A 24,681-nucleotide genomic window follows, 5' to 3' on the forward strand; every position below is an offset into this window, starting at 1 on the left:
GAAGGATTTGTATTTAAATTTCGTAAATCTCTAAAAAGGGATACGACAAGGTGCCAAGAATACAGCTCATCAAAAGTCTATAGTTATTGCTGTAAATGGAACATTATATCGAGCAATACATAGTCGGTGTTTAATCTGTAAGTTAGAAATTAGAAATAAACTAGACGAGAAGATGGTTTAATGTTAAATAATATGCGATAAGGGAGTACACTTGCGAATCTGTTAAACAAGTAATACATTTTAGCTATATAGCCACAATTTTTAGTGAAGATGGCAAATTAAAAATGGAAATAAACAGCAGAGTTAGTAAATCTGGTACGGTAGGAAGTCAGCTAATAACTTTATATGGAATACGAAAAAAATTAGTCAAAACACTGAATGAGCTGTATACAAAACTGTTCAGACCGATTTATATTATGGATATCAGTGTTGGGTTTGAATTAAAATAATTGAACGAAGACGGGAAAGTACATTTATGAGAGTTCTAAGAAAGATTAGTGAAGCGGACAGATGACATTAATTGCAGTATCCTATTAAAAATGAGGATATTGGGAAAGAACTTGTTATTGTTAACATTCATAAATGTGTTAATGGAGCTAATCTCAGATTGTATGGTCAGCTAGATAGAATAAGAAGGAAAGTTAAGATATTAAGAAAGAAAGAAAGACGTCACTAGCACAAGAGTTCTCTGCCAGGATGGCAGAAAAAAAAGAACCAGAGGAAACCAAGAACAACTTGCGGTTCTTCGCAGGTTACATTCAGCTCTTTTTTGTGCTCTGATCAGTGACGCACTCAGCATTTAATCTTGGGGGTGCCCGAGTACTCGAGCTCTTGAGGGGGGGGGGGCGATTTAAGTAGGCAATTTGAGAATGGACAGTACGCATTGTATACGACCTATGACTGAGCATCTGCAGTGATCACCAATACATGAAACCCGTAATCTCCTCTGGTCGGTCTCGGGCTAACGAAATAGCGCTCTGTCCGCCCTAGCACTACGTCGTTCGCTTTGCGTTCACACCGGCCGTATTTCCCGAGAGCTATAGGGGTATTCCCACCTTATGTGACCGCTAATTCATACGTAGTATAGAAATAGAAGACACGATACAACATAAATAAAATAAAATAAAAAATTTAATTCGGAAAAGATTTTCGGAAAATTTTCTAGTATCATCATCATGCGTATCAAGGATTTAGGCCTAGCATGGCCTGTTCCGGTCATCGTTTAAGAGGACGTCCTGGTTTTCTTTTTCCTAATGGCTTGTACTTTAAGGCTTGTTTTGGTAATCTTTCTGTTTTCATTCTTTGAACATGTTCCATCCATGTTCTTGGTTTAATTCTTTCATAATTTCTTTGTTTCTTTTGTGATCAAATAGGGTATACTTTGCAGTTTTTCTCATAAACTTCATTTCTGCTGTTGTTAATCTCTGTTTGTCTTTTTGTTTTATTGTCCAGATTTCGCTTCCATACATTAAGTACATACTGGTAGAGCTAATGCATTGCATACTTTTAGTCTGGTTTATTTTTGAACTAGGTTTGGGTTAAATATAGAGTTAATTACACCTGTTATTTTTAAATATTTTGCAATTTTTACGTTTATATCTTTTTCATTTTCATATGTGATCATACATCCTAGGTAGTTAAATGAATTCACCTGTTCTAAGATCTTGTTATCTGTTACTATTTTAGTTCTTGCTGTATTTTGCCCTTTAAAGGTCATAGTTTTTAATTTTTTCTGTTGATATTATCATACCATAATCTTTGGATATCTCATTTAGATCTAAAATAGCTTTCTGTAAGTTATCTTCAGAATTTGTAATTATTATTTGGTCGTCGGCAAAAAGGAGAGTGTTTAAGTTCACTGTAGGGGAAAGTTTAATACCTTGATATAAATTTTTACTCCATTTTATTATTATTTCATTTAAGTAGATATTAAAAAGAGTTGCTGAGAGGGGACATCCCTGTCGGACCCCTTGGTTTATCTCTCTTGTATATGATAGCTCATGATTTAATCTTATTTGTATTTGATTATTTTCATATATACTTGTGACAGCTTTTAGGATATTATCTGGTATTTGTCTTTCTTTTAATATGTTAAATAATATGTTTCTTTTAACTTTGTCAAATGCTTTTTCAAAGTCAATAAATGCAATATGTGTTTCTAAATTATATTCGCTTCTTTTCTCTATTATTAAATTTAGGCAAAAGGACGGGTCTATACATGATCGTTCTTTTCTAAATCTATTCTGTACTTCTAAAAAGTTTTCCGAATATTTCATTAGTTTGCTATTTACGATTCTGCTATATATTTTGTAACAGGAAATTATAATGCTGATACCTCTATAGTTTTTAGGGTCATCTCTATTATCTTTTTTAAAGATAGGAATCACAATTGCTTTTTCCCATTCTATTGGGGGAATACCAGTTGAATAAATTTTATTTAAAAATAATAAGAATCTTTCTTTGAATCTTGTTTTTGCGTATTTATATAGTTCTGAACCAAGATGATTTTCCGTTTTTTGTTTCTTTCAGGCTGAATTCTAATTCTTCTTTAGTTATTTCCTTTTTCCCATTCTAATTCATTTTTAGTTATTTCCTTTTCATTTTCGTTAATTGTTTTCCAGTTGTCTTTTTTAAAATATTTATCTGTCCACAATTCTGTGTAGTAATTTAGAAATTCTTCTAATTTCAATTCAGTGTCTAATTTTATGTTTTCTTTGGTATCTGCATTTAAGTGTTTCAAAATTTTATATACATTGGGTCTTATTTTATATAAATCATATTCTAAATTAGAAACAAATTTGTTCCATGATTCTCTTTGCCTTTTTCTGAGTTCTCTTTTAGCTACTCTTATTCTTTTATATTCTATTTCATCTTCTAATCTTTTACTGCTTAAGCATTTGTGATAGGCTTCTTTTTTCTTTTTGGTTATTTCTTTGATTGTATCATCCAGATCTTCAGTTTTTTCCTTTTATTGATTTTTTTTTGGTCTTTCCTAAACTTTCATTTGCTGCTGCATTTAGTATCATTTTTATATTAAGCCATTCTATTTCTTCATTTTGTTTTATTTTATCTAGATATTGGTTAATTCTTTGTTCATATAGCCGTTGTACATTTGTGTCATTCAATAGTTCAAATATTTAAATATTTATAAACAAATGTTTCAAATTTTCTTTCTGTTCTTGTTACTTGTAGCTATTTAGGTGGTAATCTTAATTTTATTTTAACGAGGAAGTGGTCACTGCTTATTTTATATCCTCTGTGAACTCTAACATCTAGTGAACATTTTGATGTCTTTTCATTTAATATAACATAATATAATATTGATTTCCATCCTCTTGCTGCCCAAGTACATTTATGTATGTCTTTATGTTTATAGAAGGAATTCATTATTTTTAGGTTATTATAAACTACAAAGTCAATCAATTTTTTACCATTCCTGTTTAGAGTATGTTCTCCATGTATTCCTATATTATTATTAATTTTCGTGTTTCCAATTCTTGCATTTAAGTCTCCTGCTAAAATTACATAAACATTTTTATTTATTTTATTATATATGTTTTGTAGCTGATATTATAAAAACCAATATTATCCTGTTCTCTTCCTTCTTATAGGGCATAAAACCAATTATTGTTAAATAGCCTCTATCTATTTTTATTCTAGCTTCTATTATTCTTTCATTCCATAATTTATAATGTTTTAGCTGTTTTGAAAGGGAGTTATGAATTCAAATAATGCTCCTGCTTGTCCTCTTTGGTCTCTGTCGACTCCACTGTATATCACATTAAAATTTTCAGTTCTTAATTCCTTTTAATTTCTTTTTTGTTTCAGTGATTACTGCTATTTTAAAATTTCTTTCATTTAATAATTGGTCTAATTCTATTTCTTTATATGCTGTTCCTCTTACATTCTAGTTTGCTATGTGTATTATATTTTGTCGTTTCCATTTTTGTTTTACCTTTTCCATTCCAGGGTCGTTTTCCTTAGATTCAATCCGATTATCTTTGTCTGTCAGCTTACAAGTAGAATTACGTTATCCGTGTCAGGGGACTAGCCTGACGATTGAATTGTTCAGTGGTAGGGCTGCAACCTTAAGGCTTCTGAATTAGCCTTCTTCAGAATTTAAACCCTTAGGAGGAATAGGGTATATTGTAAGGCCAGAAAAAATGAAAAGACCCCATTGCCCTCGAGTACTCTAATGGCATAAGGGTCATAAAATAAGAAGAGTTGGCTGATAAGGCCTTATAGGAAAGATTAAAGTAAGTGAATCTTCCTCATAGTAGAAGAAGAAGAGGAAAGATCTAGATTGGGGTCCATGGGAGTGCCACTTCCCTTACAATCAAGATGATTGCCCCTTATGGCCCTGTTGGTCCTCGAGTCCTTATTCAGTATATTCGGACCACCCCCATCCGTCACCCAGGGGACGCGCTCTCTAGGGGTTACAAGGTCCCCCGAGAGCACCTAGTGTTTTTTCCTTTTTTGTTTTTTTTGGAGGGAGCCCAGGCCCTCTGGTCACCTTGATGTGCCACTGACGCTGATCCTTTAGGTGTGATGTGCCTTCTGTTTTTTATTTACTTTCCATTTTCCAATTTCAGTGATACTCATAATAATAATAATATGCCTTATACTGCACATGAGGCTCAGAATAAGAATATACGTGCCGGTGTGTTATTGAAATGGGAGAGGATCCCGATACTTATTTTCGACAACAGCATTTGAAAATGGCGATGTGTTTAAAGCTCCTTAAAGTTATTGACAGAAGAAAGTTAAAATACTTTGGACACTGATAGGATGGAAGGAGGACTTCTCCGAACAGTAATGGAAGGTAAAGTTCCTGTAAAAGAGGAAGGGATAGACCGTCAATGAGATGAATAGTTGGTGTGTGTGGAGTGACTGATCTTCGGAAAGGTGAAGCCTCCAGAAAAGCATACGAAAGAACCACATGACGAGGACTGGTGTGGCACATTATCGATCATATAAGTGACCATACGGCACCTGTGGATGTCCAATGAACAGATGTTGATGTGTTTTTTGCAATTGTTATAGTGTTCCAGGATCAAATACAAGTAGCCGTTTAGATGCACACATTTAATTAACAACTGGATTGGTGGGATACGTCTTGAATGATTTCATTAGCTATCCCACAGACCGATCATTACAAACGGACCAAATTCCGTATTTTCACTCCGATCTTGATCACATATTGTAAATAAGTTCGAGTATGGAGAAGTATATTGTTTTACCGAAAGGGGGCTAGCTTGCCAATTGATTGAACTCACCAGCAAATGTTTCTGCTTTTAGGTTACGTAGTGGTGTAATTTTGTTACGTTTTGTGTTTTCGTTGAATTATTATGAGTGTTTTTATTGATGAGATTCTGGAATACGCTGTAAGTATGCAGTGATGTCATATATTCTAGTAAATCCCTTCAGAGCAGTGTGTTGAAAAATATAACGTGTGGAATGACACTCATTCAAATGTGAAGTTGTAACTGGACTTTTGACATAGTGATAAACGTTTATCTTCAGATAATGTGTTAAGCTAGTTTCAAGAAATGGGAGGGTTTTTTTATTTTTTTTAAATGTATTTATGTAATTTATTACTGTTGCACTGTTTAAAAAATCGAAGACGTTAATATTTTTATTTGTATATTATGAATGAAAAAAACAAAAAAAAAGCTAGAGAGGAGAGAAAGTTACGCGAACTTAAATTAGCCGTAATTTAATTTAGCAACTTATCAAGTAAAGTAATGCTACTCAAAACACTTAATCCTAGGCACTGTTTGGGCATCCCGAACAGAACAAACTTTTGGAAAAGTTTTGTTTTTGCCCTCAATAGATTAAGACCAAAAACTAACCAGCATCTGGTTAGTTTTTGGTCTTACTCTATAACATAGGCCATCGTTAATTAGTTCTGATTTGAATTTATATATATAACAGGATTCCCTAACTAAATTGAATAACAACTGTAATAAATTTGGTTTGAAAATTGAGGGGAGCATACCAGATTATTGCATAGGGTAATGGGAGACTGAGAGGTGTCATTCCTGGATGGAAACTGTATAATGGTTATGTGAGTAGGGAAGTGAAAAGGAGATTTTGTGCATGTCAAGCAGCGAATGAGTGGAATGCCTTACTGGTGTGGGTAATGTGGGCAAAACTAACCTAAGATGGTATGATCATTTACATTGGTCACCTTAAGGTAACAAGAAAGGATGACGAAAGTTTTCTGATGGGAGGAAAAAGACCCATAGGAAGACTATGGTCTTTGTGGATTGATTCATTTAGGAAATGCCTTAGAAGACTGGAATATAAGATCTGATGGTGTTGGAGTTCTGTCAGATAACAGATGAATTTGGAAGAAAATTATTGATAGAAAGTCAGTAATGACGTAACTTTTTATGTTGTACTATCTTATCCTATGCACTCCCAGAAAGTACAAATTTGATGATTATATATATCACACATGCATATATACATACAAACACACATACAGCCTCATTCAAATCACTAAAATCACTTTTTATTTCCTTCTGGTCATCTTGTGTTTCTTCAAAATGGGAATTCTTTTTATACACGGCATTCCATGATGGAAGCTATAATCCACAAATTTATGTAATCAGAACACATGAAAATATATAAAAACATTTAACTGCAAAACTATCAGGATGACACAGCAAATTGCCAGCCTGATGTGCTTTGGAGATAGTGTACCAGATCACCAACAAACTTGTGGGTACAATTCCTGGCGTGTGTGGATGTTTACGATTGTCTTTAGGTAGAAGATGAATTTCATCGTCTAGTATGAGACTACTACTACACTTATTGGAGGCTTGAAAAAAAAGATCCATGGTTGTCCAAAGTTTTTCACTTGGTTTTAAAGTATATCAAACTTGACAAATTATATTCTTGTTTTAATCCTTACCCAAGTGTAAGCAAAAGTAGCTCATTCTAATTTCAATTCAGTGTCTAATTTTATGTTTTCTTTGGTATCTGCATTTAAGTGTTTCAAAATTTTATATACATTGGGTCTTATTTTATATAAATCATATTCTAAAGAGACTGTTGACTTTGCATCTATTGCCTTAGTATCCCATAATGCAAAAGTGCACTCCTTTTGGATGTGGATATTCCTATGCATCCTAGGAAGGGTCACTACCCAGACCAATTTAAAATGTTATTATCTCAATAATGGGAGCTAGATCCAGAAAGATACTAAGGCTGATTCAATGCATAAGTCATATATTTCACATACAAATAGTAAAATGGTATCACCATATTATTAAAATATTCTGAATTGGAGAAGGATGTTGGAAGTTTTTTTCACTAGGTTATAAAGAATATTAATCTTGATAGTTATATTTTTGTTTTAATCTTTAACAAAATGTAAGCAAAGTTTGTGTGTTAAGTATTGTCAGGAGTAGTCTACTTATACGAGAGTGGTCTGAAAAGTTCTCGACCATAGATGATGACACTGTCGGCAAGATTTTTTTTTTCCTCAGTTGGTACATCTGTCATAAGCATCCATGTTAAATTGCAAGCCATTCTATCAAGTAGTTTGTTTTATACAGCTGTCTTAAGCAAAAGTGTTGTCGGTGTATCCCTTGAAATGGTTAAGATTGAGCTATGTTCTTCCCAGGACCTTTTGAATGGGCAAACTGCCCGGCTAATGTTGTGAATTGACATAGCTAAATAATGAGCAAGAATGGAAAAATAATTTTTGTATGCCCGGCTAATGTTTCATTCCACCCAGCTGGTAAAAATTTCTGGGGAGAACACTGTTGAGTATTGTGCGGTTATAAAATTCTTTGTAAAAGAAGGTTTAACGCCAAAAGAAATTCGTTCAAAGTTCATAAAAGTTTATTATTATATATTATTATTATTATTTGATGCCTCAAGGGAGTCCAAAGACTCATCGAGGGAAGTCACTCGCTCCACAACTCCGTCTCCCCACCAACATGGTGGATTGAGTGGCGGGCACTCTTCTCCTTCGTTTTCAGCAATTAAGAAATGGGCTGAAGTTTAAACATAGCTGTAACAGCCTTGAAGATGATCCATGTGAAGGATGTCCAAATAGTGTAACAACACCAGAAATCATCGATCGAGTGCACAATATGGTATTGAATGACTAGCGAGTCAAAGTGCGTGAAATTGCTGAGACTATAGGTATTTCAAAAGAACATTTAGGATATATTTTGCGTGAAGATTTGTAAATGAAAACGCTTTGTGCAAGATGGGTGCCATGCTTGTTTACAGCAGATTAAAAATGCACTCACATGAAAATCTCTGAACAGTGCTTGGAGCGTTTTAACAAGAATAAAACTGATTTTGTGCATCGATTTATTACTGTGAGACTTGGATTCACTATTACACACCAGAATCCAAACAGCAGTCAAAACAGTGGACAGAAGCCTGTTGTTCAGTGCCAAAGAAGACAAAGTCAATTCCATCAGCAGGAAAGGTTAATGCATGGGTGTTTTGGGATGCTAAAGGCATTTTGTTTATTAATTATCTTGAAAAGGGTAAAATAATAACCGCGGGATAATATTCCGATCTTTTAACCAGACTTGACGAAAAAATCGGTGAGAAAAAGACCCAGTTTGCAGAAGGAAAAAAACCATCTTTCATGAGGATAATGCACCTGTCCACAAAAGTGTTATGGCAATGGGAAAATTAAGGAATCTGCACTATTAATTATTGGAACATCCACCCTATTCCCCAGATTTGGCTCCCTCTGACTTCTGTCTCTTACCAAAACTTAAACTTGTCCTTGCTTGTCAGCATTTTTCTTCAAATCACGAGGTGATTGCAGCTGTAGAGGGGTAATTTGCAGATCTTACTGAGAACCACTACAGGGACAGGATAATGGCACTCGAGCATCACTGGAATAAATGTATTAGTCTTAATGGAGATTATGTTGAAAAATAAAAATAATTTTGAAATCATAAATTCATCTTTTCATTGTTAGGCCGAGAACGTTTCAGACCACCCTCGTATGTAGAGTCTACTGACTTCACATCAATTGCAATAGTGTTCCATAATGCAAAATGCACTTTCTTTCAGATCTGTGTATTGTGAAGATACTTTAGCTGTAAATTTTGTATGCATAGAGGATTAAAGTGGATGCCAGGGATTAAAGAAAGAATATAATTTCTTAAGTTTAATATACCTTATAACCTAGTAGAAAACTTGCCCTTATAGAGTATTTTAATAATGTGGTATTATACACCGTTTTTTCTACTTGTATGTGGAAGCTATACAAGTTTTGCATTGATTCAACCTTTGCATCTCTTTGCATCTGGGTCTAGTTCCCACTGATGAGACCTCGATAAATGTTGAACCTGGTTTGGGTGGTGACCTTTCCCATAATTCATAACAGTATGCATGTTTGAAAATAATAAATTTAGTTTAATCCTCTACCCCAGTGTAGGCAAACAAAGTTTGCACCTGAAGTATCTTCAGGACTGAGGCAACTCGTAGTAAAGGTGGACCAAGCTCCCATCACTCCTTGTCTCAGTATCTCCCATAATGTGAAGCACATCTCTTTGCAGACATGTATAATGCTATGCATTAAGGGAAGGGCCACTACCCAGACTGGTTTCGATCTTTATTGAGGTCTTTTCAGTGGGAGGCAGACCCAGAAGTAGTGATACTAAGGCAGAAGCAATGGAGAGGTTATATTTACTTATACAAGTAACCAACATCTTTCAACTTCCATCATCTTTCTCTAAATCCAGAGTAATTTAATAATAAGGTGGTACACCTTTTGGCAACTTGTATAGGTAAATATGACCTCTCCATTGCTTCTGCCCTAGTATCACCACTTCTGTGTCTACCTCCCACTGATGAGACTTCAATAAAGGTTGAAACCGGTCTGGGTAGTGGCCCTTCCCTTAATGCATAGCATTACGGGAGATACTGAGACAAGGAGTGATGAGAGCTTGGTCCACCTTTACTACGAGTTGCCTCAATCCTGAAGATACTTCAGGGGGCACGAGCAAAAAAAATGTCCCACCGTTTCAACGCTCTAGCAGACATTGCAGAAGGGGTCGACGGTCTTGAATTGTATTGGGACATAACCAGTTTCACCGGTAGCTGACCATAGGCTATTCGCCATGCCAGATCCCAGTGAAATGGCTGTCCCCAGCTATTTCTGATATTTTGAAATAGCGTTTCCATGTTAGTTTCTATATTTGGCATATCACATCTGGAAAGTTTAAACAATTCCCAATATCTTGCTTGTGGCTTTAATTTTAGGATTTCCATCCCTTTGGTTTTAAATTTTTTAAGCTGTTGGCATAGTGGGTAATACCATTCTGGCACAACCTCTGTGCTGGGATCAGCATGTCCCGTGGTCCCGAAGTAGGGAAGAAAATGCCCTAGAAAGTATTTAATTAGGGATCCTGAAATATGGTTAGATTTTAAGGCCTTCCCTATGGTTTTGAGAGTGTTTGCACAGAATAGGCAGTTTAATTTCGGAAGTGAGAAATCCCCTTGATTCGTTTTGAGTTTTAGATATTCTTTTTTAACCTCATGCTTTCTTCCATTCCAAAAAAATCTATTAGTATTTTGTAAAGTTGATTCTCTTGGGTTTTTTTATATTAGTTATATTTATTGTATGCATTAGTATGGGGATTATTACTGTTCTTCCGTAGAAGGAGAAATAATTGGATTTAAATGGTTTTAGTTTTTTTGTGCACTCTTCCTGCAATTTCTTAACAGGCAGCACCAGGCTCGCCCTGAATGGGATGCCTAGTACTGTTAGGGGCTGAGTTTGTGGGACTAAACCACAGGGAAGGTTATTTCTATGGAAATTTCCAAAAATTTTAATTTTTGTCTTTGAAATATTAACGTGAAGACCACTGGCCATGCTGAATTTTTGCAAAATGCTGAAATAAATGTAAATGGACCCAGAGTCTCTGAGCATCGCCACTACATCTTCAGCATATGCTACAATTTTGCTCTGTCTGGAGACTAGGGTTAATGGTATTCCTCTAACTGCAGGGGAGTTATCTATTTTCCTTATGAGAGAGTGATTCTAATGCACGTGAGAAGAGGAGAGGGTTTAGTGGGCAGCCTTGCCTTACCCCCTTTTTTAATAGGAACGGGTTCCGAGAGGAACCCATTGATAGCTATTTGGGTGGAGCCTCTGCGTAGATGTTTTTAATTGTTCGCCGAAGCTTCCAGCCCACACCTATTTTCTGAAGGATGTCCTGCAAGTACGTGTGTCTGATGCTGTCGAATGCCTTTTCCAGATCCGTAGAGAGATCTCTGTCTGGAGACTAGGGGTAATGGTATTCCTCTAACTGCAAGGGAGTTATCTATTTTCCTTATGAGAGAGTGGTTCTAATGCAAGTGAGAAGAGGAGAGGGTTTAGTGGGCAGCCTTGCCTTACCCCCTTTTTAATAGGAACGGGTTCCGAGAGGAACCCACTGATAGCTATTTGGGTGGAGCCTCTGCGTAGATGTTTTTAATTGTTTGCCGAAGCTTCCAGCCCACACCTATTTTCTGAAAGATGTTCTGCAAATACGCATGTCTGACACTGTCGAATGCCTTTTCCAGATCCGTAGAGAGAAGGGCCAAAGGGTAATTTTTGTTTTTGGCCAGACAGATTAGATCTCTTAAGAAAAAGAGATTTAATTCCATCATTCTACCCAGTATTCCGTAAACCTGGGCGCTTGTTATGATTCTTTCTATATTGCATTTGATGTGGCCACAGATAATTTTTGCAAATATTTTGTAATCCGAATTGGTTAGGGAGATCGGTCGCCAGCTGTCTGCCAAGGTGCGATCTCAATCTTTCTTTGGAATAAAAATTGTGTAGCTTTTAACGAATTCCTCGGGGATATTTCCTGAAGTGAGGAATTCGTTAAATATTTTTACTAAAATTGGTAGTGCGTAGTCCCAGATAGATCAGTAGAATTCTATCCCTAACCCATCTAATCCTGGGGTTTTTCTTGCCTTCATTGTTTTGCAAGCTTTTTTATTTCCTCAGCAGTTATCAGCCTGTCATGCAGAGCACTAAGATGCTCAGGAAGACATGTGATGTCCCACTCACTGAAAACATCTGCACTCTGCTGATCAGAAAAAGCGCCGAGGTACTGCTGATGGAAAAAGCGAAGTATTTCAGGGGTTGATTTTAGCAGTTGGCCATTCTCTTGAATCTGGTAAACCATTCGCTCATCATTTGCTGCCACCTGTTGTTGATTGTAGAAAGCGGCAGAAGGTGTTTCCAAATATCTGAGATAGTCTCGCTCGAAAATCGAGATCCTCGATTCTACTCTGCTGCTCTTGCTATAGTTCGATTTCTACCCACCTGTCTGATAAGATCACTACAGGGAACTCCTCTCCGCTCATTGATGTGGTACCAGCCGAGCTCCCTATAGAGATCTCTCAGACGTCTCTGTTGGTGTGCTCTTTCACACCCACACCACTGAAAGAATTCCCTTGCCTGTGACTTGAACTGTTGCCAGGTTTCCCAGTCCCAGTTGATTTCCCTCCATTCGTTACAGAGGTTCTGTAGCTTATCACTAAAAAGACTGGGGAAATTGGGAGGGAGCCTCCAAGGACCTCTGGCTGTTTCTATTATTTCTGGTATCCTAACTTTTAATAGGACCATTTTGTGGTCTGTTAGCAGACCTCTCACAGCGATATGACGTACCGCAAGAACATGTGGTTCTAAAAACTGAGATACATAGAAACTGTCGAGCCTTGTTGATATCTGACCATGGCACCATGTTGTTCTGACCATGGCACCATGTTGTTCTGACTTTTAGTGGATTCTGCCGTCTCCAGATATCAACAAGGTCGAAGTTTTCGCAGCAACGTTTTAGTGCTGCAAACCCACCAGTTCCGTTATTAGCGTTTGTCATATCGTGCATCTTCTATACAGTTTTAGTCGTCCGCCACGATTAGGTGTTGCACACCTAGAAAATAGTTTTCAGTGCGGCAAAGAAACCGTTTCGTCAGTGGGGCCTATTCGGGGCATACAGCCACAAACTGGGTGTTACGGCCACCGTACTTCCAGTCCATGGATAATAGACGTCCCATAGCATCTTTCTGGACATTGAAGAACGAACGCCCCCGCGATTGGGGGGGGGGATTAGTATCCCCACCCCTCACGAGTGAGCTTCCCCAAAACACCAGTAACTGGTGACCGGGTAGCTTCTCGAAAAGTTCTTCACGTCCCAGTGTTTGTAAAAGTGGGTTTCTTGTAAGAATAAAATGTTGATATTATACATTAGCATCAGTCTCCAGACACTGCTTTGCGCCTGAGGATTGCGCAGACCGCTTATGTTTAATGTTGCAATTTTTAAACTTGGGTTCATTTTAGAGGTTGGGGGGGGGGGGGTTGTTGCTTCTTTTACGAAAAATTCCCCGAGTTCTGGGAGGAGGGTGGGCAGTTGTATTGCTATCCTCCATGTTGCCATCCTAGAATTTCACATTGTCGTCAGAATTGTCTTCATTAGAGATCTGGGATTCCAGTTCTCCTGGTTCCTCCATTGTTGTTAGATTTGCCTCTTGGTGTTGGGGTTTCACTATTATTTTCTGCTGGATTTGGGCTGCTGGCTTTTGTCCTTTTATTTTCTTCCGTGTCTGAGTCTCTCGTGCATTTTGCAGCACTGCTTGTTTCCGTTTTTTCTTCTCTTGTTTCTGTTTTACTGGTAGGGGTTTCTACCTTTACAGAGCGCTTCTTCTTTTCTGTTTTTCTTGGTGTGGTTTGTTTAAGCACTTTAGGATCTGCTGTCAACATCGTGTCAGGTAGTGGCTGTACAGGTGGAGCTGCTTCTTGCTCTGCCATCGCAAGGTTTCCTGTAGGTATTGCAGAGGCAGGGGTTATATTACCTCCTATTCCTTCCGCATGTGTTCTTTGCGGGCATGCATTTACTTTGTGTTTTGTGTCCCTGCATTTTAAATATGCTCGGTCGCATTGATCCAGACAGTGTCCTGCTGTCAAGCAGTTTTGGCATTTGCCTTTGGGGCATTCTACCCCCGTATGTTCAAAGGATCCACATCTGAAGCACTGCTTCTTGACACTAGGGTAAATGATCATTACCCTGGCTGAACCGTTAAAGACGAAGTTGGGAACGGGCGTTTTCATCTCCATGGAGACGTAGACCACCCCCGACTTCCATTCTGGGAAGTCACTGTCCTGCATTATTCTAACTTCTTTAACTGTTCCTCATTTGGAAAAAAGATTCTTAATTAAAGCATCACTGCTTTCTAAATATTCTACTGGAAACCTGTCTATTCTGATCATTTTTAACTTACTCCCTACTATAGTAGGGTGGTATTTTTGTCCTTCGCATTGAACTCCTAAAGAGAGTTTTTCCCTCGTTGCTTCGTCTTTTACAACGACCTGGAACTTCCCCCCCCCCATATGGGGTAAATCCGAAGATATTATTAATCTCTACAGTATCTATTAAAGCTTTCATGAACATCTGCTTTTCAATGTTATATTTTACCTCGAAACCGAGGGTTTTCACTCTAGGCAAGAAGGAAGTCATATCAGAAAGTTAAGAATATCCTTGTTATAATCCCTCCCCTCCAAAAAAAAAAGAAGGAACCAGTGGGCCTTCCAGGTAAAAAAAAAAAAAAAAGAATAACGCTAAGCGTTCCCTGTCCGCAGAAATCTCCTACTAACAGGTGGAAGACTGACAGACAGGCAGGCAAGAACAAAAAATACCAGAAAAAAAAAACATGGAAAATAACAAGAAAGGGCTCTTACCAAGTTGACTTGCAGGTATCATGCAGCTGGGCTCGCACAGGATCCTCAGGCTCTCGATCATGGTCGCGGGAAAAACAGCAGCTGGTCTTGAAACTCGAAAATGAGAAGGTAGACCTGAATAATACCAAGTTTGTAGCAAACAGAACTTACATACCCTACTATAAGAATTGCCAAGAAGGTGTCCTAATAAATTACTAATTATATGAAGAGCCAAAGGCTTCAATTCGGCGACGTGAACTTAAGTTAAGTTAAGGGATATTACATCCAATATTGTTTCATAGCCGAATAAGAAACTCAAAGAGTTTCATGCCGAATATAGAAACTATAAAGTTCGGCGAGTCCAAGCGTAAGCAAATACCTGGATAGTGCAACACATAATCCATTTGGTAGTGCAACACTAAGGCAACTCATAGTAAGGGTGGAGCAAGCTCCGTTCACTATTCTTGATATTTCCTCATAATGTGAAACCCAGCTGCTAGGAGCTGTATTACTGTTCTACATTATGAGAAAAGGTCACTACCCAGACTGGTTTGAGCAGGTAGACCTAGATAATACCAAGTTATCAACTATTAACATTACTGACTTAACAGGTGAAGCAAAACCTTTTCATATTCCTGGCTATCTTGAGAGAAGCTGTGAGTTGAGAAAGTTTGAGCTAATTGCTCGCCCTGAGTGGGCTAGGAAATTAATCCTCAGTGTTGGGGTTGAGAATGGCTTTAGGTCTTTTGTGCTTAGAATATTAGAATACAGACTGATCCAACTGGCTGCTGATTTTGATGCAATGTTAATTGCATCATAATCAGCAACCAGTTGGATCAGTCTGTTAGGGTGTACAGTTGCTTTTGAGAAGAATTTGGTTGCTATAGTCTGCATGAAAGTATAAATCTAGGGGGACCTCCGTGTCCCGGTGCAGTTGGACAGTTTGGATGAACCATAGGGCACCCAGGATCATTCTGAGACATTTGTTCTGGATGCATTGTAATTTGATAATATTCGAGTTTGAAGTATGACTCCAGGTCGGTGAGGCGTAGATGAGTATTGGATGAACCATTAGTTTGTATATAAGAAGTTTGATTCTGGTGCTCAGCTTGCTGTTTCTGTTTATTAGCGGGTAGAGCTGGGCTATGGCTTTTGATGTGTTGGCACAAAGATTGCTGATGTGTGAACTTAAGGTCAGTTTTCTGTCTAATATTACACCAAGATATTTGATCTCTGTTTTCCACTGAATTTTTGTGTTAAATAGGAGAATATCTTCTTTAGGAAGCAGTGATCTTCTTGAAAATAAGACTGCTACGCTCTTCAGAGGATTCACTAGGAGTCGCCATTTGGCTAAATATTGTTCAATTTGCAGTAGGTTTTCTTGCAGTTTCTTGATGGCTAGGTGAGGCTTTAATGATCTGGCCAATATCGCTGTGTCAGCAGCGTAAAGAGCTTTAATTGAAGATAATGGGTTGTGTGGTATATCATACAAGTATAAGGAGAATAGGATTGGTGCTAGTAAGGACCCTTGTGGAACTCCAGCCAAGATGTGTTTTTGTGTCGAGACTACTCCACACAGCCTTACTTGCATGCGCCTGTCGTAGAGGTATGCCTTTAAAAGTTGAATGATTCCGATTGGTACACCAGATGATATTAGTTTGTGTAGCAAACCATAATGCCAAACCTTGTCAAATGCACTGGCTAAGTCAAGGAAAACACCCCAGTGCACTGACGCCAGTTAAAGCCTATGATGATGTGTTCTACCAATCTGTGTATTTGTTGCATGGTGCTATGCAACTGTCGGAAGCCAAACTGCTCCTCAGGCAGGATATTTAATCAGAGTACTGAATCTTGAAGCCTGGTAAGAATTACCTTCTCGGCAATTTTGCCGAGATTAGAGATGAGACTGATTGGTCTGTAATTTTGAGGCAAACTGGGATCTTTTCCAGGTTTATGAATTGGTATTATGTACGGCAGTTTCCAGTAGGAAGGGAAATATTTGTAGTGAAGGATGGAGTTAATTATATTTGTTAGATGAACAATAGCTTTATGTGGTAGAAGTTTTATAACTTTGTTGGAGATACCATCGGGTCTAGGAGCCTTTTTATTCTTGAATTTCTGAATAATAGCATATATTTCAGCAGGTGAGGTGGGTGCAATTTGAGTGGAATGTGTGAGAGCTGAATTGAGCGAATATCTGACGTTATGGTGGATCTTGTATATTTGACTAATATCGAGGTGGTCATATGCAAGTTTGCATTGTTTTTCGAAATGGTTTGCTATTGCTTCAGCTTTATCAGCATCAATGTGGATGAGATCTGAATCTGTTTGAAGAGGGGGAAGAGGTTTATTTCTGTTTTTAATCTTTCGGATAAGATTTCATACAGAGTGATTGTCAGTGGAGATGGAGGTCAGTTTTTCTTCCCAGTTGAGCTCTATGAGCTGCGAGTGCATCTTTCACTGCAGAATTGAACCTGTTCAAGATCCGCTTGTCTTGTGGCGCCGTATCTTTTTCTAGCCTTATTTTTTTCTCTAATCAGATTCATAATATCTTTAGGCAAGTGGTTGGATTTGCAGGTAGTTGCAGGGGTAGTAACTGCTGCACAGGCTGCTGTAATCTGTTCTGTTAGATTTTTAACAGCTGTTTCAATTTCCTCTTTTGATTTAATGATGGGAACAGGACCAATATATTTTGGAAGCACCTTGGAGAGCCTTTCCCAAGGAATGAATGAGTGAAGGGGGAGATAATTTTTCAAGATTTCCTAATTTTAACCATATTGGGTTATGATCTGATGATAGATCATTGATTGTCATTAAATTGTATTGGAGTCTGATGTGCTGCAGTATGGCTATGTCCAATACATACTGCAGCCCTACTATGTGTTGTGATTGGTGGGATCAGCAGGACCTATTACATGAAGGTTGTTAAAACCAGCATAGTTCTGTAGTATCTGTCCATTTTTATTGGTGGAATGGCTATTCCAGGTAGAATGCTTGGCATTTAAATCACCTGCCACAATGGTAGGCTCTCCAGTATCAAATAAGGCGTTCAAATCCGAGAATAATAATGATTTTTGTGGGGGATGGTATGCTGCAAAAATTTTTAATTTGCTGACAGAACTCGTGATAAAATTCTTGATGAAAATTGCCGTGCCTCCACCTCTGTGGGTTGATCTGTCGGTTCTGTACAATTGATATCCACAAATTTTGGGATTGTCTAAAGGTCTTAGGTGCATTTCATTTAGTAAAAGGACATCTGGCTGATGTCTTTGGACAAAATTTTGAAGTTCTAGAATCTTATTTCTCAAGCCGTTCGCATTCCACGCTATGATCTCTAGAGATTCTGGTTTTAATTTTTTACCGTTCATTAGTGAGCGCTGAAATGATGACTTGGGTGTCTTTTAGAAATCTGTTAGTAGAACTTTTTGAAGGATTGGATCTGCTAAAATCGAACAGCATATTTGCCAAGGAAGCGGTAATGATAGCTGTCAGATTTGGGCATGATGCTGACTGTTCTAGGGATGTCTGTTTAGGGCGGGTTACATCCGCATATGTCCTAGATTGCTGTTTTTGAGTTGTTCTTTTGGGGGCCTCAGTTTTCAGTAGATGGGCTTCTGAGTCTTTGTTCTGAACTATAGGAGGCTGTGAAGTAGTCGCTGATGTAGGTGAGCTAAGAGAGGAAGAGAATGTTCCTTCTTCAGATTTTCTATTATGTGGATTATGCAAACATCCTCTGTAGTTGGCAGTGTGAGGACCGCCACAGTTGGCACATTTGGCCTGGGTAGATTTTGGCTTAGAGCATGTGTTCGTTGGGTGACCGACCCCACACTTCAAGCGTTTAAATTCGGCCCTACACATTTTCTGGGCACGCCCAAACTTTTGACATCTATAGCATTGCCCAGTTGAAGCTCTTTTTCTTAACGGTTCTACCGAGATTTTCAATCCACAGATGGTTGTCAAGTCATATATGTGTTTATAGGTTTGACTAATCTCAATCAACACTAGTGGCATTGGAGTCTTGTCCCTCCTGATCATTCTGCTGACCTTTACTGGTGGTAAATCATACTGGTGCAGATCTGTAGTGATTTTGTCTGTGGAGACATCCTCAGATACACCTCTGATCACTACCTTGAGATTTTTTTCCGAACCAAGTGAGAATGTATGATACTGAATTCCTCTGGTATTTAATTCTGATGTTAACTGACGATAGTCCATCACAGTCTTGGGGTGAATTTTAACACCGTCTGTGACATTCTTTGCATGGTGGTAAGAGACCTGTAAGTTGTTCATTGTATTCCTTAGTGACATCCATTTATTCTTTTCATGCAGAATAATCAGGGGGATCTTTTCCCTTGAGGAGGTAGGAGCGTCTGGGACAGAGCCATCTTCTTCCATTACATCCACATTTGGTGGTTCAGAGGCCGCAGTTTTGTGCTTTTTTGCGTGTGCGAACCTCCTGATAATCATTGTGGTCAGTAAGGGAATTATCCTCAGCCGTTGTTGCTATTTCGGTAGTGCTGTCTTGAAGAGGTTCTAAAAGTTGAGAGTCGTCTGTATCAACTTCTTGTATTTCGTGAACTACTACCTTTCCTGGCCATTTTGTGTGAAGCAGATTTCCTATGTGCTTAAAAATTGCTAGGAGCTGCTTGAAATTAAGTTCCTCATACAGTGCATCCATGGTTGGACCCAAGTTTTGTTCTGTAGAGCAGGACATGACTTTCCTTTTCCACAATAGTAATAATAGACAGTTTCTAATGCAGTAAATGAAGCAATGAAACAATGGCGATACTGATGGCAGTAGGCCTAGCGTATCACCCTTGTTTTGAAAAAAGGTTGACTTACCTACTAAGCTGATTATTTGGACCTGTTTGAAAACCAAACCGGTTGACTATACCAGTAAAACTATTCACTGCCAGTAAATATACTTGTTAAATTCCTTGAATCACATTTTATATCAAATGTCAGAATCACGGATCATATATATAAACACTTGGCAACTGCCATCAAAACTCCTGAAATCTTCTAAATCACCAAAAATCACAAAACCATAATACCAAGTTTGTAGTGAACAGAACTTACATACTCTACTATAAGAATTGCCAAGAAGGTGTCCTAATAAATTACTAATTATATGAAGAGCCAAAGGCTTCAATTCGGCGACGTGAACTTAAGTTAAGGGATATTACATCCAATATTGTTTCATAGCCGAATAAGAAACTCAAAGAGTTTCATGCCGAATATAGAAACTATAAAGTTCGGCGAGTCCAAGTGTAAGCAAATACCTGGATAGTGCAACACATACATTTGGTAGTGCAACAAGGGGAAAAAAAATGTGTTGTATATTTATAGCTTAGCTTATTTGGAGGCCTAAAGTGTCCTGAAAAAAAAGTTCCATGTTGAGTTTCTAGAGTAGAGCTTCTGGATTATCTCAAAAATATTGAGATAAATAAATAAAAAAAATCCCTAGCCCATGCACAGTATTTATCATCACAACCTCTCGTGAATGGTAGTCACATAAAAAAGACTACCAAATGGATACTCTTTTGGTTGGAAAGACCTGGGTTCAAATCCCATTTGTGATGTGAGGAACCTTAATAAAAGCTACTGAAAAACTGAAGGTGAATTAGCCAATCCCATGTGGAGGTGGGATTTATCATTCCATAAAAATACCAGATACCATATTCTAGCTTCTTTGATTTTAATTGACTTCTACAACAGCTCATGTTTTATACTCATCTTTTAATTGCTGCTCTTCGAGACATTTTAAGACTTGTAACAGTTTAAGAGGTTGATATTCTCTCTCTCTCTTAAGCTGTTCAACCTATATTACATTAATGCAAGTTGAGAAGAAAGAAGCAACTTGTTTAGGCAGTAAATAAAACACGGTCGTTCCGAAAGAAAGTGTACCCTGTGAAGGAATAGTCACTGTTGTACCCTTTAATTTTTTGATGGGATCTGTGGAAACATCTTTTGTCCAAGTAGTATGTTTAATTGGTAGTATATATATATTTAAGCATTAAAATGTGCTTTTTATATCGGTAATTCCTTGAATTACAGGGATAGTATTTATTCATTTAACGTGCAAGTGGAAACAAGTTTCTTATTAAAAATAATGGAAAAAGTGATGGTGGGTGCAATTTTTAGCTGCCATTTCATACCTTAATATTATTTTGTCAGTGTTATTTTAATATTTTCATGCAACCATGGACTTGGCATTTAGGCCAGTTTCAACATTTACCATATATTGTAAGCAGGTACCTATATATTTCTTGCATGCTTTCAGTAATTCATTGAGACATGTAAGAAACAGTTTTCACTTTGAGTTAATCTGGCTAAGTAATTGCCTGACTGTTGGGATTTTACACTGCATGAAATGGTTAACATGAAGAGACATTTTAGCAATCATAAAGAACATATCTAAAGGAGAATAGAATTACTGTTGCTATTTCTGGCAAACAGCAACTATTTGTTCAAAAATACATGCAGAAGAAACTAACCAGCTTTCTGAAAGAGTGGAGAGAATTAGTGAGAGAGCCAGTTCAATGTTATACTTAATTTTTTTTTTTTTTGGGGGGGGGGATCCAAGAAGCACAAACAGTTTTTGGATGGATTAACCGTTCATAGTTGTTCAGAAGTAAAATACATTTGTGGTGAAATAGAACCTAATTTCTTAGATACTATGGATTCAATATATTTATTCCAAGAAAGACAGATGTAAGTTATCGCAAGAAGTAAAATACCTTCTTTCTAGAGATGTGTGTATTATCAAAAGTAAAAATATTTCTTTTGAAGAAATAGGATTGAATTTTACTAGCATTAAAGTTAACAGAATCCACCCAAAAAGGAATTGAGGATTGTCAGCAAAGCTAGCTTGAGTTTCCATTTAACTGGAGAAGTTTTGTATTCAGAAAGAATAGAATATGTCAAAGAAATGGAGCCCTACGTTACAAAGTTGAAGAATAAAGATTCCAATATCACACAAAATGTGTCCAGAGAGAGTTACCAACCCAATTGCAAAAGACCGACTATGTTTATTAGACCTTTGTGCCACACTGATGCTATTAGAGATGTTAAGAAGATTGGGTTTGGTTTTGTTATTCACATTTGACATCACTGGATGCCGTATGGTCACAACTACCTCATAAGGTTTTGGGAATGAAGCCTTCCATTAGAATTGGTAGGGTCACAGATTCCCTTTCCACATAGAGTTAGTGGGACAATCACAAACATCTATGTCCATGGTGGGATTCAAACCAGAAGCCTCTTGGCTGAAGGAGAGTAGATAAATCATTTGGTCAACCAAGCCAGAAGAAATTGTGAAAATACCTAAAGTTACTTCACATTTTCCTGTCGACTGATAGTAGCAAATCCATTTTGGTAAATTTAGTAGTAGAGATGTTTCTTGGTATTATTAGAGAGGTTGACTGAAAATGCTGAAACTTGTATTGGTTATACATATTATTAGAATGGTTTTAAGAAACAGGAAAATTTCAGTTGTCTGCTGGGGTATTTTCAACAATTAAGCAATTACAGCTGCGCACGCACGCACACACACACACACAAAAAAAAATCCTAGATGACCAATTCTGCTGCTGCTGCAGTTAGCACAGAATAACAATCTTTTCTAGATGTTTCTCCATCTGAGTTGCATGAAGAGTGTTGAACATTTTGGTTTGCTAATGAGTTTCCCAAGTTGGTTCACGAGTGTAATATTGATGCTTCCTCTTGCTGCTGTTCACATTGATGGGATCTGTATTTTAGATACTGTACATAAGTGGATTTCATCTTTTTGGAGAAATACTGGTATATAATTTTTTTGTTTTAGGTTCTCTAAATGCAAAGATGGTTTGTAAAGGGTTTTTTTTTTTTTTCCCTTCAGGACACAGCCTATCTCTGACAAAACTTAAAAAATATTGTCAACTTTGTTTTATCAAGTATTAGGACAAAACAGTTATCAGTTCAGATGCTAATTTAAAAAAAAAAAAAAACTGAAAAGTATTAATTTTCTTCCTTAAGAATTATGCTGATTTAAAATGTTTGGTACATAGCAACTTGCTATTTCGTAGAGCAAATCTTTGTTAGTTAGGTAAGAAGTGTGTATTCTTCCTTTCTAAAATGTTTCATCAGTTTGTGTAATTGACAAAAATAATTTCCTTACATGTAGAAGTTTAGTAACGCTTAAAAAAAAATCAATTAATACTGTTAAGTTAGATCTGATGATATTGAAGACCTGAAAAATAAGATTTTAGTTTTTTATGTGAATCCCATCCCACCAACAAAATGCAAAAATGTATAGTGTTAGTACTTGATAATGGACTAACAGTTAAGAAAATGTGGGAACCCTGTTTTAGGGATGACCAAACATGAAACTTTTCCATCCCGCTCAGACCTCTAGTAAGTGGAATAATGGTCTCACATTGAATGACTAAATTCATGTAACACCATGTTAATAGGAAGCCAGTAACTTGAACTTATTAGTAGAGGTCTGCATGTAGAAATTAGAGCTCATTTTAAAAAGAAACAGGCCATACCACAGGAAGATAGGGTATTGATTTGTTTGGGAGAGGCTGTGTATTGTTTCACCAATCCATTAATAAAAATAAAATACAAGAATGGAAAAACAACTCACATGGAAAATCTTGATGTTCATTTGTAAAATTTTGTAGGCATATGGAGGTGACAGGATTTTTCCTCCTGAGCAGGATTGATACCAGTGGAATAAGAGAGTGCACAAAAGTGACATAGAATGGGGGTCAAACTTTAGGATAATTGGAGACTTTTTTGGTATCCAATCTGAGCAGAATTTTTCAGATCTCTCTGTGGCAAAATATCAAACTGAGCATTGAGTCTTCGGAATGGTTGGGAGACATTTACCAAACCATCAGTGCAAGAATTGGAGAAGTAGGAAACCAGGAGGTTGGTTTCTTTTGTGGATGATGATGCAGCAGAACCATCAGGACATAACAGTGGTGAGAGGTGATCACTTAGGATCGATATCTTTGTCTAGACATCAGAATGCATGGCTGTCATTTGCATATTTCCTGCTTTTAGCTTCTTCAAAGGCAGTTTTTGATGTGTTGATAGTTTTGCCACAACTATTCCAGACTTTAGTATAAGCAATATAGGCAGATGTAGCTATTGGCTTTGGAAGCTATTGGCATGAATATTGACATTACCTGCACCAAACAAAGCAGCATTCCTCCATGGTAGGCTTGTATCCTATCCTGCAACCTCTTTGTCAACTACAGAAGTCACATATACCTTCAACTGTTCAGTACACACAGAACAGCCCACTCTGATTTCCTATCCATTTATACTGATGATTCAAGATCGGAGATCTGTGTTGTGTGTTTCTTAACATCACAATCTTCAACCAGATCCAAATCGATTGCATTAATTATACAGCAGAGTTGCATGCCATTCAGCTTGCACTTGTGCATATAAAAGAAAACTACCAAAAGTGTGTAATTTATATGGACTCTGAGTTCTTTAAAGGTTATCTCCTCTCCAGTGTATAATCCACATCCAGTGCTGTGTAAAGTGTTCCAACTGTTGTTCAAAATGACCCTTAATTTTGATATTTGGTTGTGCTGGATTTCCAGCCACATTGGAATTAAGGGAAATGAGACTGCAGATGTAGTGCTAGATCAGCTCATACTTTTTCCCTGTACTGTTTGATTGTACCATATACTTGACTATAAACAGTTTATAAAATCAAAGTTAACACGTTCGCAGCCACACTCCTCGGGCATAGTTTGTTATGACACGCCAAGCGCTTTCACTCCTTCAAGGCCAGTACGAATAATTTCGAAGCCGGTGGTAATCGACGTACAAGTATATTCGTAGTTGGCTTGTGAAGCTCATATACCAACTATGAGTATACTCGTAGTTGGCAGCGAACATGTTAATTGTCCAGTAGCAATACTCCTGACAGGAAGCACTGACAAACAAATTGCATGAAATTAAGCATTGGCAGTCTA

Source organism: Typopeltis vanoorti, chromosome 20 (genome assembly GCF_054136105.1).
Source record: "Typopeltis vanoorti isolate ZY-2024b chromosome 20, IOZ_Tvanoo_1.0, whole genome shotgun sequence".
Taxonomy (NCBI): domain Eukaryota; kingdom Metazoa; phylum Arthropoda; class Arachnida; order Uropygi; family Thelyphonidae; genus Typopeltis; species Typopeltis vanoorti.